The sequence below is a fragment of the Schistocerca cancellata genome, unplaced genomic scaffold, assembly GCF_023864275.1.
Source record: "Schistocerca cancellata isolate TAMUIC-IGC-003103 unplaced genomic scaffold, iqSchCanc2.1 HiC_scaffold_1100, whole genome shotgun sequence".
NCBI classification, from domain to species: Eukaryota; Metazoa; Arthropoda; class Insecta; order Orthoptera; family Acrididae; genus Schistocerca; species Schistocerca cancellata.
In genome coordinates, this window is record NW_026047099.1 from 6,131,498 (window position 1) to 6,147,162 (window position 15,665).

The 15,665-nt window shown below is 41.4% G+C and overlaps 1 non-coding gene across 1 annotated transcript; it reads right to left on the reverse strand.

Annotated features, from left to right (window-relative positions):
- Positions 1–2: 2 nt before the first annotated feature.
- On the reverse strand, positions 3–121 carry LOC126155778 (5S ribosomal RNA). Its single transcript, XR_007533217.1, has one exon. It is a non-coding gene; the product is annotated as a 5S ribosomal RNA (ribosomal RNA).
- Positions 122–15,665: the final 15,544 nt, after the last annotated feature.

The window sequence follows — 15,665 nt, forward strand, 5'->3', positions numbered from 1 at the left end:
AGAGCCAACAGCACGCGGTGTTCCCAGGCGGTCACCCATCCAAGTACTAACCGCGCCCGATGTTGCTTAACTTCGGTGATCGGACGAGAACCGGTGTAGTCAACATGGTATGGCCGTTGGCGTCCTTATACTGTAGCCGCACCACGGAGGAAGCATTCGCCTCTTCTCCCAACACACGCAATCGCCGCTTTCCGTGGCACATTTGACGCAAAGCGCGTCTTTCCACCTCGAAGGTGGCGCGGAGTGCGCGCTCGCCTCGGCGTCTCATAGGCGACTGCCGAACGTAGGTGAGACGCACAACACAGCTGCTCGATGCACCGCCTGTCATTCGTTTGGTGCGTGCGGCCTCCGACACCCACTGGCGACGCGCCTTGTTCCTGTTATCCGGCGCAGGGCTTGCGCGCGGCCGGGCGGCGGGGGCACTGCGCGGGGTGTTGCAGTGTCCTGCTGGACCGACGGAAGCTTTCTCAACTGCCTGACACACGTCCATCCCTCACAATGACGAAATAACACAGAAATTGCGTCGCTATGAAATACTATAGGTTCTATGCCTTCTGTTTCTAAATCGAGGAACGTTTCTATGCAAACGACAGGATCTACTATTGGGAGGCGAGTATCTCCTTTCGGATGCACTATTCCTTCTATATTGCATCCGTCGATCACTGACAATGACGAATTAACACAGAAATTGCGTCGCTATGAAATACGATAGGTTCTATGCCTTCTCTTTCTAAATCGATTGACGTTTCTATGGCAAAGACAGGATCTTATATTGGGAGGCGAGAATCTCTTTTCGGATGCACTATTCCTTCTTTATAGCATCCGTCGATCGCGCACAAAGACGAATTAACACAGAAATTGCGTCGTTATAAACTACGATAGGTTCTATGCCTTCTCCTTCTAAATCTAGGAACGTTTCTATGCCAACGACAGAATCTTCTATTGGGGGGCGAGTATCTCTTTTCGGATACACTATTCCTTCTTTATTACATCCGTCCATCCCTCACAATGACGAAATAACACAGAAATTGCGTCGCTATGAAATACTATAGGTTCTATGCCTTCTGTTTCTAAATCGAGGAACGTTTCTATGCAAACGACAGGATCTACTATTGGGAGGCGAGTATCTCCTTTCGGATGCACTATTCCTTCTTTATTGCATCCGTCGATCCCTCAGAATGACGAATTAGCACAGAAATTGCGTCGCTATGATATACTATAGGTTCTATGCCTTCTGTTTCTAAATCGAGGGACGTCTCTATGGCAACGAGAGGATCTTCTATTGGGAGGCGAGTATCTCCATTAGGATGCACTATTCCTTCTTTATTGCATCCGTCGATCCCTCACAATGACGAATTAACACAGAAATTGCGTCGCTCTGAAGTACTGTAGGTTCTATGCCTTCTCCTTCCAAATCGACGAACGTTTCTATGGCAACGACAGGATCTTCAATTGGGAGGCGAGTATCTCCTTTCGGATATACTATTCCTTCTTTATTACATCCGTCGATCCCTAACAATGACGAAGTAACACAGAAATTGCGTCGCTATGAAATACTACAGGTTCTATGCATTCTCTTTCTAAATCGAGGAATGTTTCTATGGCAAACACAGGATCTTATATTGGGAAGCGTGTATCTCTTTTCGGATGCACTATTCCTTCTTTATTGCATCCGTCGATCCCTCACAATGACGAATTAACACAGAAATTGCGTCGCTATGAAATACTATAGGTTCTATGCCTTCTCTTTCTAAATCGAGGTACGTTTCTATGGCAACGACAGCATCTTCTATTGGGAGGCGTGTATCTCTTTTAGGATGCACGATTCCTTCTTTATTGCATTCGTCCATCCCTCACAATGACGAATTAACACAGATATTGCGTCGCTATGAAATACTATAGGTTCTATGCCTTCTCATTCTAAGTCGAGGAGCGTTTCTATGACAACGACAGGATCTTCTATTGGGAAGCGAGTATCTCCATTCGGATTCACTATTCCTTCTTTATTGCATCCGATGAACCCTCAGAATGACGAATTAACACAGAAATTGCGTCGTTATAAACTACGATAGGTTCTATGCCTTCTCCTTCTAAATCTAGGAACGTTTCTATGCCAACGACAGAATCTTATATTGGGGGGCGAGTATCTTTTTTCGGATGCACTATTCCTTCTTTATTGCATCCGTCGATCCCTCACAATGACGAAGTAACACAGAAATTGCGTCGCTATGAAATACTACAGGTTCTATGCATTCTCTTTCTAAATCGAGGAACGTTTCTATGGCAAACACAGGATCTTATATTGGGAAGCGTGTATCTCATTTAGGATGCACTATTCCTTCTTTATTGCATTCGTCCATCCCTCACAATGTCGAATTAACACAGAAATTGCGTCGCTGAGAAATACTACAGGTTCTATGCCTTCTCTTTCTAAATTGAGGAACGTTTCTATGGCAACGACAGGATCTTCAATTGGGAGGCGAGTATCTTTTTCGGATGCACTATTCCTTCATTATTGCATCCGTCGATCCCGCACAATGACGAATTAACACAGAAATTGCGTCGCTATGAAATACTATAGCTTCTATTCCTTCTCTTTCTAAATCGATTAACGTTTCTATGGCGAACACAGGATCTTATATTGGGAGGCGGGTATCTCTTTTCGGATGCACTATTCCTTCTTTATTGCATCCGTCGATCCCTCACAATGACGAATTAACACAGAAATTGCATCGATATGAAATACGATAGGTTCTATGCCTTCTCTTTCTAAATCGAGGAACGTTTCTATGGCAACGACATGATCTTCTATTGGGAGGCGAGTATCTCCTTTAGGATGCACTATTCCTTCTGTATTGCATCCGTCGATCACTCCCAATGACGAATTAACACAGAAATTGCGTCGCTATGAAATACGATAGATTCTATGCCTTCTCTTTCTAAATCGATTAACGTTTCTATGGCAACGACAGGATCTTATATTGGGAGGCGAGTATCTCTTTTAGGATGCACTATTCCTTCTTTATTGCATTCGTCCATCCCTCACAATGACGAATTAACAGAGAAATTGCGTCGCTATGAAATACTACAGGTTGTAACATTATGTGATTGTCTTATCATTTTAAATCATTCACTAATCGAGCAGTCGCTCGGCAACAGCTACAGTTAGCAAATAATGTTCCGAGTATGTGAAAGGTGACCGTCCTGTGACGTAACTTGTTTATTGTCGAAGCGCCGTCAGAGATGCAGTGAGTTATTGACTTTGAAAACCGCGGCGCGAAAAACGGTCAGAAGAAGAACACTTTTACACATTTTGTTTTTGATGTACGAGATATTCTCGATGAACAGTTACTTATTCTTCTTCTCTTGTCTCCTGTAACTTGTGTTGGACGCGCATGTCTTTCCGCCGTATTATTATTGTTAAAATTAATATTGTTGTAGTGTAAAGTAAATGAGTAATACTAAAAGTGCCTAGCAGTAGATTTATTGTGCGACGTGTATGTGAAACGTCGAAGGAATTGTTTTCATTAAGATAAGTGCCAGTCAAAACGGCATCCATGTTAAATCCTTCATTGCAGTGTAAGTTCGTCTATTAATTGCCATAAATTCAGACTTAAATGGAACTGGTGTATGGACTATTTATTTAATATAGAATCTATGTCTCACTCCTTCATGAAGTTATTTAATTTTCTTTATGTTTCTGCCAAATAGAGAGTTCACAGTCACGAATTCTTTCGTCGAGTTCGGACGGAAGTTGCATGCGGCGAAATACTTTCTCCGCGCCATAATCTACTGGTAAATGCATGATAAACTACGGTCCATTAGGAAATTCATGTTGAGCTATCCAAAATAATTATATTTTGAATAGGCATTTACTCTCCTATGCAATGCAACTTCCGACTGATCAGACGATGAACGGGGACATTTATAACTGTATGTTTATGTATACACATTATGTAAACATATCGTTATAGGGTTCTATGCCTTCTCATTCTAAATCGAGGAACGTTTCTGAGGCAACGACAGAATCTTATATTGGGGGGCGAGTATCTCTTTTCGGATGCACTATTCCTTCTTTATTGCATCCGTCGATCCCTCACAATGACGAAATAACACAGAAATTGCGTCGCTATGAAATACTATAGGTTCTATGCCTTCTCATTCTAAGTCGAGGAGCGTTTCTATGACAACGACAGGATCTTCTATTGGGAGGCGAGTATCTCTTTTCGGATGCACTATTCCTTCTTAATTACATCCGTCGATACCTCACAATGACGAAGTAACACAGAAATTGCGTCGCTATGAAATACTATAGGTTCTATGCCTTCTCTATCTAAATCGAGGTACGTTTCTATGGCAACGACAGGATCTTCTATTGGGAGGCGAGTATCTCTTTTCGGATGCACTTTTCATTCTTTATTACATCCGTCCATCCCTCACAATGACGAATTAACACAGAAATCGCGTCGCTATGAAATACTATAGGTTCTATGCCTTCTATTTCTAAATCGAGGTACGTTTCTATGCAAACAACAGTATCTTATATTGGGAGGCGAGTATCTCCTTTCGGATGCACTATTCCTTCTTTATTGCATCCGTCGATCCCTCACAATGACGAATTAACACAGAAATTGCGTCGCTATGAAGTACTATAGGTTCTATGCTTTCTCTTTCTAAATCCACGAACGTTTCTGAGGCAACGACAGAATCTTATATTGGGGGGCGAGTATCTCTTTTCGGATGCACTATTCCTTCTTTATTGCATCCGTCGATCCCTCACAAAGACGAAATAACACAGAAATTGCGTCGCTATGAAATACTATAGGTTCTATGCCTTCTCATTCTAAGTCGAGGAGCGTTTCTATGACAACGACAGGATCTTATATTGGGGGGCGAGTATCTTTTTTCGGATGCACTATTCCTTCTTTATTGCATCCGTCGATCCCTCACAATGACGAAGTAACACAGAAATTGCGTCGCTATGAAATACTACAGGTTCTATGCATTCTCTTTCTAAATCGAGGAACGTTTCTATGGCAAACACAGGATCTTATATTGGGAAGCGTGTATCTCATTTAGGATGCACTATTCCTTCTTTATTGCATTCGTCGATCCCTCACAATGACGAAATAACACAGATATTGCGTCGCTATGAAATACTATAGGTTCTATGACTTCTCATTCTAAGTCGAAGAGCGTTTCTATGACAACGACAGGATCTTATATTGGGGGGCGAGTATCTTTTTTCGGATGCACTATTCCTTCTTTATTGCATCCGTCGATCCCTCACAATGACGAAGTAACACAGAAATTGCGTCGCTATGAAATACTACAGGTTCTATGCATTCTCTTTCTAAATCGAGGAACGTTTCTATGGCAAACACAGGATCTTATATTGGGAAGCGTGTATCTCATTTGGGATGCACTATTCCTTCTTTATTGCATTCGTCCATCCCTCACAATGTCGAATTAACACAGAAATTGCGCCGCTGAGAAATACTACAGGTTCTATGCCTTCTCTTTCTAAATTGAGGAACGTTTCTATGGCAACGACAGGATCTTCTATTGGGAGGCGAGTATCTCTTTTCAGATGCACTATTCCTTTTTTGTTGCATCCGTCGATCCCTCACAAAGACGAATTAACACAGAAATTGCGTCGCTATGAAATACTATAGGTTCTATGCCTTCTCTTTCTAAATCGAGGAACATTTCTATGGCAACGACAGGGTCTTCTATTGGGAGGCGAGTATCTCTTTTAGGATGCACGATTCCTTCTTTATTGCATTCGTCCATCCCTCACAATGACGAATTAACACAGATATTGCGTCGCTATGAAATACTATAGGTTCTATGTCTTCCCTTTCTAAATCGAGGAACGTTTCTATGGCAAACACAGGATCTTATATTGGGAGGCGAGTATCTCTTTTCGGATGCACTATTCCTTCTTTATAGCATCCGTCGATCGCTCACAAAGACGAATTAACACAGAAGTTGCGTCGCTATGAAATATTATAGATTCTATGCCTTCTCTTTCTAAATCGAGGAACATTTCTATGGCAACGACAGGGTCTTCTATTGGGAGGCGAGTATCTCTTTTCAGATGCACTATTCCTTTTTTGTTGCATCCGTCGATCCCTCACAAAGACGAATTAACACAGAAATTGCGTCGCTGTGAAATACTATAGGCTCTATTCCTTCTCTTCCTAAATCGAGGAACGTTTCTATGGCAACGACAGGATCTTCTATTGGGAGGCGAGTATCTCTTTTCGGGTGCACTATTCCTTCTTTATTGCATCCGTCGATCCTCACAATTACGAATTAACACAGAAATTGCGTCGCTAAAAAGTACTATAGGTTCTCTGCCTTCTCTTTCTAAATCGAGGAACATTTCTGTGGCAACGACCGGATCTTCTATTGGGAGGCGAGTATCTCTTTTCGTATGCACTATTCCTCCTTTATTGCATCCGTCGATCCCTCACAATGACGAATTAACACAGAAATTGCGTCGCTTTGAAATACTATAGGTTCTATGCCTTCTCTTTCTAAATCGAGGAAAGTTTCTATGCAAACGACAGGATCTTATATTGGGAGCCGAGTATCTCTTTTCGGATGCACTATTCCTTCTTTATTGCATTAGTCGATCATTCCCAATGACGAATTGACACATAAATTGGATCGCTATGAAATACGACAGGTTCTATGCCTTCTCTTTCTAAATCGAGGGACGTTTCTATGGCAACGACAGGATCTTATATTCGGAGGCGAGTATCTCTTTTCGGATATACAATTCCTTCTTTATTGCATCCGTCGGTCCCTCACAATGACGAATTAACACAGTAATTGCGTCGCTATGAAATACAATAGGTTCTATGCCTTCTCTTTCTAAATCGAGAAACGTTTCTATGGCAACGACAGGATCTTCTATTGGGAGGCGAGTATCTCTTTTAGGATGCACTATTCCTTCTTTATTGCATTCGTCCATCCCTCACAATGACGAATTAACACAGAAATTGGGTCGCTATGAAATACTACAGGTTCTATGCCTTCTCTTTCTAAATCGAGGAACGTTTCTATGGCAACGAGAGGATCTTATATTGGGAGACGAGTATCTCTTTTCGGATGCACTATTCTTTCTTTATTGCATTTCTCGATCCCTCAGAACGACGAATTAACACAGAAATTGCGTCGCTATGAAATACTATGGGTTCTATGCCTTCTATTTCATAATCGAGGAACGTTCCTATGGCAACGATAGGATCTTCTATTAAGAAACGAGTATCTCGTTTCGGATGCACCATTCCTTCTTTATTGCATCCGTCGATCCCTCACAATGACGAATTAACAAGGAAATTGCGTCGCTATGAAATACTATAGGTTCTATGCCTTCTCTTTCTAAATCGAGGAACGTTTCTATGCAAACGACAGGATCTTATATTGGGAGGCGAGTAATTCATTTCGGATGCACTATTCCTTCTTTATTGCATCCGTCGATCCCTCACAATGACGAATTAACACAGAAATTGCGTCGCTATGAAATACGATAGGTCCTATGCCTTCTCTTTCTAAATAGAGGAACGTTTCTATGCCAACGACAGGATCTGATATTGGGAGGCGAGTATCTCTTTTCCGATGCACTATTCCTTCTTTATTGCATCCGTCTATCCTTCACAATGACGAATTAACACAGAAATTGCGTCGCTATGAAATACTGTAAGTTCTATGCCTTCTCTTTCTAAATCGAGGAACGTTTCTATGGCAACGACAGGATCTTCTATTGGGATCCGAGTATCTGCTTTCGGATGCACTATTCCTTCTATATTGCATCCGTCGATCCCTCACAATGAGGAATTAACACAGAAATTGCGTCGCTATGAAATACTATAGGTTCTATGCCTTCTCTTTCTAAATCGAGGAACGTATCAATGGCAACGACAGAAACTTCTATTGGGAGGAGAGTATCTCTTTTAGGATGCACTATTCCTTCTTTATTGCATTCTTCCATCCCTCACAATGACGAATAAACACAGTAATTGCGTCGCTATGAAATATTATAGGTTCTATGCCCTCTCATTCTAAATCGAGGAACGTTTCTATGGCAACGACAGGATCTTCTATTGTGAGGCGAGTATCTCCTTTCTGATGCACTATTCCTTCTTTATTGCATTCGTCGATCCCTCACAATGACGAATTAACACAGAAATTGTGTCGCTATGAATTACTATAGGTTCTAAGCCTTCTCTTTCTGAATCGAGAATCGTTTCTATGGCAACGACAGGATCTTCTATTGGGAGGCGAGCATCTGTTTTCGCATTCACTATTCCTTCTTTATTGCATTCGTCCATCCCTCACAATGACGAATTAACACAGAAATTGCGTCGCTATGAAATACTACAGGTTCTATGCCTTCTCTTTCTAAATCGAGGAACGTTTCTATGGCAACGAGAGGATCTTATATTGGGAGGCGAGTATCTCTTTTCGGATGCACTAATCTTTCTTTATTGCATCCGTCGATCCCTCACAATGACGAATTAACACAGAAATTGCGTCGCTATGAAATACTATGGGTTCTATGCCTTCTATTTCATAATCGAGGAACGTTCCTATGGCAACGATAGGATCTTCTATTGGGAGACGAGTATCTCTTTTCGGATGCACTATTCCTTCTTTATTGCATCCGTCGATCCCTCACAATGACAAACTAACACAGAAATTGCGTCGTTATGAAATACTATAGGTTCTATGCCTTCTCTTTCTAAATCGAGGGACGTTTCTATGGCAACGACAGGATCTTCTATTGTGAGGCGAGTATCACCTTTCGGATCTACTATTCCATCTTTATGCATCCGTCTATCCCTCACAATGACGAATTAACACAGATATTGCGTCGCTATGAAATACAATAGGTTCTATGCCTTCTCTTTCTAAATCGAGGTACGTTTCTATGGCAACGACAGCATCTTCTATTGGGAGGCGTGTATCTCTTTTAGGATGCACGATTCCTTCTTTATTGCCTTCGTCCATCCCTCACAATGACGAATTAACACAGATATTGCGTCGCTATGAAATACTATAGGTTCTATGTCTTCCCTTTCTAAATCGAGGAACGTTTCTATGGCAAACACAGGATCTTATATTGGGAGGCGAGTATCTCTTTTCGGATGCACTATTCCTTCTTTATAGCATCCGTCGATCGCTCACAAAGACGAATTAACACAGAAGTTGCGTCGCTATGAAATACTATAGATTCTATGCCTTCTCTTTCTAAATCGAGGAACATTTCAATGGCAACGACAGGGTCTTCTATTGGGAGGCGAGTATCTCTTTTCAGATGCACTATTCCTTTTTTGTTGCATCCGTCGATCCCTCACAAAGACGAATTAACACAGAAGTTGCGTCGCTGTGAAATACTATAGGTTCTATGCCTTCTCTTTCTAAATCGAGGAACGTTTCTATGCAAACGACAGGATCTTATATTGGGAGGCGAGTAATTCATTTCGGATGCACTATTCCTTCTTTATTGCATCCGTCGATCCCTCACAATGACGAATTAACACAGAAATTGCGTCGCTATGAAATACGATAGGTCCTATGCCTTCTCTTTCTAAATAGAGGAACGTTTCTATGCCAACGACAGGATCTGATATTGGGAGGCGAGTATCTCTTTTCCGATGCACTATTCCTTCTTTATTGCATCCGTCTATCCTTCACAATGACGAATTAACACAGAAATTGCGTCGCTATGAAATACTGTAAGTTCTATGCCTTCTCTTTCTAAATCGAGGAACGTTTCTATGGCAACGACAGGATCTTCTATTGGGATCCGAGTATCTGCTTTCGGATGCACTATTCCTTCTATATTGCATCCGTCGATCCCTCACAATGAGGAATTAACACAGAAATTGCGTCGCTATGAAATACTATAGGTTCTATGCCTTCTCTTTCTAAATCGAGGAACGTATCAATGGCAACGACAGAAACTTCTATTGGGAGGAGAGTATCTCTTTTAGGATGCACTATTCCTTCTTTATTGCATTCTTCCATCCCTCACAATGACGAATAAACACAGTAATTGCGTCGCTATGAAATATTATAGGTTCTATGCCCTCTCATTCTAAATCGAGGAACGTTTCTATGGCAACGACAGGATCTTCTATTGTGAGGCGAGTATCTCCTTTCTGATGCACTATTCCTTCTTTATTGCATTCGTCGATCCCTCACAGTGACGAATTAACACAGAAATTGTGTCGCTATGAAATACTATAGGTTCTAAGCCTTCTCTTTCTGAATCGAGAATCGTTTCTATGGCAACGACAGGATCTTCTATTGGGAGGCGAGCATCTGTTTTCGCATTCACTATTCCTTCTTTATTGCATTCGTCCATCCCTCACAATGACGAATTAACACAGAAATTGCGTCGCTATGAAATACTACAGGTTCTATGCCTTCTCTTTCTAAATCGAGGAACGTTTCTATGGCAACGAGAGGATCTTATATTGGGAGGCGAGTATCTCTTTTCGGATGCACTAATCTTTCTTTATTGCATCCGTCGATCCTCACAATTACGAATTAACACAGAAATTGCGTCGCTAAAAAGTACTATAGATTCTCTGCCTTCTCTTTCTAAATCGAGGAACATTTCTGTGGCAACGACAGGATCTTCTATTGGGAGGCGAGTATCTCTTTTCGTATGCACTATTCCTCCTTTATTGCATCCGTCGATCCCTCACAATGACGAATTAACACAGAAATTGCGTCGCTATGATATACTATAGGTTCTATGCCTTCTCTTTCTAAATCGAGGAAAGTTACTATGCAAACGACAGGATCTTATATTGGGAGCCGAGTATCTCTTTTCGGATGCACTATTCCTTCTTTATTGCATTAGTCGATCATTCCCAATGACGAATTGACACATAAAATGGGTCGCTATGAAATACGACAGGTTCTATGCCTTCTCTTTCTAAATCGAGGGACGTTTCTATGGCAACGACAGGATCTTATATTCGGAGGCGAGTATCTCTTTTCGGATATACTATTCCTTCTTTATTGCATCCGTCGGTCCCTCACAATGACGAATTAACACAGTAATTGCGTCGCTATGAAATACAATAGGTTCTATGCCTTCTCTTTCTAAATCGAGGTACGTTTCTATGGCAACGACAGAATCTTCTATTGGGAGGCGTGTATCTCTTTTAGGATGCACGATTCCTTCTTTATTGCATTCGTCCATCCCTCACAATGACGAATTAACACAGATATTGCGTCGCTATGAAATACTATAGGTTCTATGTCTTCCCTTTCTAAATCGAGGAACGTTTCTATGGCAAACACAGGATCTTATATTGGGAGGCGAGTATCTCTTTTCGGATGCACTATTCCTTCTTTATAGCATCCGTCGATCGCTCACAAAGACGAATTAACACAGAAGTTGCGTCGCTATGAAATACTATAGATTCTATGCCTTCTCTTTCTAAATCGAGGAACATTTCTATGGCAACGACAGGGTCTTCTATTGGGAGGCGAGTATCTCTTTTCAGATGCACTATTCCTTTTTTGTTGCATCCGTCGATCCCTCACAAAGACGAATTAACACAGAAATTGCGTCGCTGTGAAATACTATAGGCTCTATTCCTTCTCTTCCTAAATCGAGGAACGTTTCTATGGCAACGACAGGATCTTCTATTGGGAGGCGAGTATCTCTTTTCGGGTGCACTATTCCTTCTTTATTGCATCCGTCGATCCTCACAATTACGAATTAACACAGAAATTGCGTCGCTAAAAAGTACTATAGGTTCTCTGCCTTCTCTTTCTAAATCGAGGAACATTTCTGTGGCAACGACCGGATCTTCTATTGGGAGGCGAGTATCTCTTTTCGTATGCACTATTCCTCCTTTATTGCATCCGTCGATCCCTCACAATGACGAATTAACACAGAAATTGCGTCGCTTTGAAATACTATAGGTTCTATGCCTTCTCTTTCTAAATCGAGGAAAGTTTCTATGCAAACGACAGGATCTTATATTGGGAGCCGAGTATCTCTTTTCGGATGCACTATTCCTTCTTTATTGCATTAGTCGATCATTCCCAATGACGAATTGACACATAAATTGGGTCGCTATGAAATACGACAGGTTCTATGCCTTCTCTTTCTAAATCGAGGGACGTTTCTATGGCAACGACAGGATCTTATATTCGGAGGCGAGTATCTCTTTTCGGATATACTATTCCTTCTTTATTGCATCCGTCGGTCCCTCACAATGACGAATTAACACAGTAATTGCGTCGCTATGAAATACAATAGGTTCTATGCCTTCTCTTTCTAAATCGAGAAACGTTTCTATGGCAACGACAGGATCTTCTATTGGGAGGCGAGTATCTCTTTTAGGATGCACTATTCCTTCTTTATTGCATTCGTCCATCCCTCACAATGACGAATTAACACAGAAATTGGGTCGCTATGAAATACTACAGGTTCTATGCCTTCTCTTTCTAAATCGAGGAACGTTTCTATGGCAACGAGAGGATCTTATATTGGGAGACGAGTATCTCTTTTCGGATGCACTATTCTTTCTTTATTGCATTTGTCGATCCCTCAGAACGACGAATTAACACAGAAATTGCGTCGCTATGAAATACTATGGGTTCTATGCCTTCTATTTCATAATCGAGGAACGTTCCTATGGCAACGATAGGATCTTCTATTGGGAAACGAGTATCTCGTTTCGGATGCACTATTCCTTCTTCATTGCATCCGTCGATCCCTCACAATGACGAATTAACAAGGAAATTGCGTCGCTATGAAATACTATAGGTTCTATGCCTTCTCTTTCTAAATCGAGGAACGTTTCTATGCAAACGACAGGATCTTATATTGGGAGGCGAGTAATTCATTTCGGATGCACTATTCCTTCTTTATTGCATCCGTCGATCCCTCACAATGACGAATTAACACAGAAATTGCGTCGCTATGAAATACGATAGGTCCTATGCCTTCTCTTTCTAAATAGAGGAACGTTTCTATGCCAACGACAGGATCTGATATTGGGAGGCGAGTATCTCTTTTCCGATGCACTATTCCTTCTTTATTGCATCCGTCTATCCTTCACAATGACGAATTAACACAGAAATTGCGTCGCTATGAAATACTGTAAGTTCTATGCCTTCTCTTTCTAAATCGAGGAACGTTTCTATGGCAACGACAGGATCTTCTATTGGGATCCGAGTATCTGCTTTCGGATGCACTATTCCTTCTATATTGCATCCGTCGATCCCTCACAATGAGGAATTAACACAGAAATTGCGTCGCTATGAAATACTATAGGTTCTATGCCTTCTCTTTCTAAATCGAGGAACGTATCAATGGCAACGACAGGAACTTCTATTGGGAGGCGAGTATCTCTTTTAGGATGCACTATTCCTTCTTTATTGCATTCGTCCGTCCCTCAAAATGACGAATAAACACAGAAATTGCGTCGCTGAAATGTACTATAGGTTCTCTGCCTTCTCTTTCTAAATCGAGGAACGTTTCTATGCAAACGACATGATCTTCTATTGGGAGGCGAGTATCTCCTTTCGGATGAACTATTCTTTCATAATGCATCCGTCGATCCCTCACAATGACGAATTAACACAGAAATTCCGTCGCTATGAAATACTACAAGTTCTATGCCTTCTCTTTCTAAATCGAGGAACGTTTCTATGGCAACGACAGGATCTTCTATTGGGAGGCGAGTATCTGCTTTCGGATGCACTATTCCTTCTATATTGCATCCGTCGATCCCTCACAATGACGAATTAAAACAGAAATTGCGTCGCTATGAAATACTAGATGTTCTACGCCTTCTCTTTCTAAATCGAGGAACGTATCAATGGCAACGACAGAAACTTCTATTGGGAGGAGAGTATCTCTTTTAGGATGCACTATTCCTTCTTTATTGCATTCTTCCGTCCCTCACAATGACGAATAAACACAGTAATTGCGTCGCTATGAAATATTATAGGTTCTATGCCCTCTCATTCTAAATCGAGGAACGTTTCTATGACAACGACAGGATCTTCTATTGTGAGGCGAGTATCTCCTTTCTGATGCACTATTCCTTCTTTATTGCATTCGTCGATCCCTCACAATGACGAATTAACACAGAAATTGTGTCGCTATGAAATACTATAGGTTCTAAGCCTTCTCTTTCTGAATCGAGAATCGTTTCTATGGCAACGACAGGATCTTCTATTGGGAGGCGAGCATCTGTTTTCGCATTCACTATTCCTTCTTTATTGCATTCGTCCATCCCTCACAATGACGAATTAACACAGAAATTGCGTCGCTATGAAATACTACAGGTTCTATGCCTTCTCTTTCTAAATCGAGGAACGTTTCTATGGCAACGAGAGGATCTTATATTGGGAGGCGAGTATCTCTTTTCGGATGCACTAATCTTTCTTTATTGCATCCGTCGATCCCTCACAATGACGAATTAACACAGAAATTGCGTCGCTATGAAATACTATGGGTTCTATGCCTTCTATTTCATAATCGAGGAACGTTCCTATGGCAACGATAGGATCTTCTATTGGGAGACGAGTATCTCTTTTCGGATGCACTATTCCTTCTTTATTGCATCCGTCGATCCCTCACAATGACAAACTAACACAGAAATTGCGTCGTTATGAAATACTATAGGTTCTATGCCTTCTCTTTCTAAATCGAGGGACGTTTCTATGGCAACGACAGGATCTTCTATTGTGAGGCGAGTATCACCTTTCGGATCTACTATTCCTTCTTTATGCATCCGTCTATCCCTCACAATGACGAATTAACACAGATATTGCGTCGCTATGAAATACAATAGGTTCTATGCCTTCTCTTTCTAAATCGAGGTACGTTTCTATGGCAACGACAGCATCTTCTATTGGGAGGCGTGTATCTCTTTTAGGATGCACGATTCCTTCTTTATTGCATTCGTCCATCCCTCACAATGACGAATTAACACAGATATTGCGTCGCTATGAAATACTATAGGTTCTATGTCTTCCCTTTCTAAATCGAGGAACGTTTCTATGGCAAACACAGGATCTTATATTGGGAGGCGAGTATCTCTTTTCGGATGCACTATTCCTTCTTTATAGCATCCGTCGATCGCTCACAAAGACGAATTAACACAGAAGTTGCGTCGCTATGAAATACTATAGATTCTATGCCTTCTCTTTCTAAATCGAGGAACATTTCTATGGCAACGACAGGGTCTTCTATTGGGAGGCGAGTATCTCTTTTCAGATGCACTATTCCTTTTTTGTTGCATCCGTCGATCCCTCACAAAGACGAATTAACACAGAAATTGCGTCGCTGTGAAATACTATAGGCTCTATTCCTTCTCTTCCTAAATCGAGGAACGTTTCTATGGCAACGACAGGATCTTCTATTGGGAGGCGAGTATCTCTTTTCGGGTGCACTATTCCTTCTTTATTGCATCCGTCGATCCTCACAATTACGAATTAACACAGAAATTGCGTCGCTAAAAAGTACTATAGGTTCTCTGCCTTCTCTTTCTAAATCGAGGAACATTTCTGTGGCAACGACCGGATCTTCTATTGGGAGGCGAGTATCTCTTTTCGTATGCACTATTCCTCCTTTATTGCATCCGTCGATCCCTCACAATGACGATTTA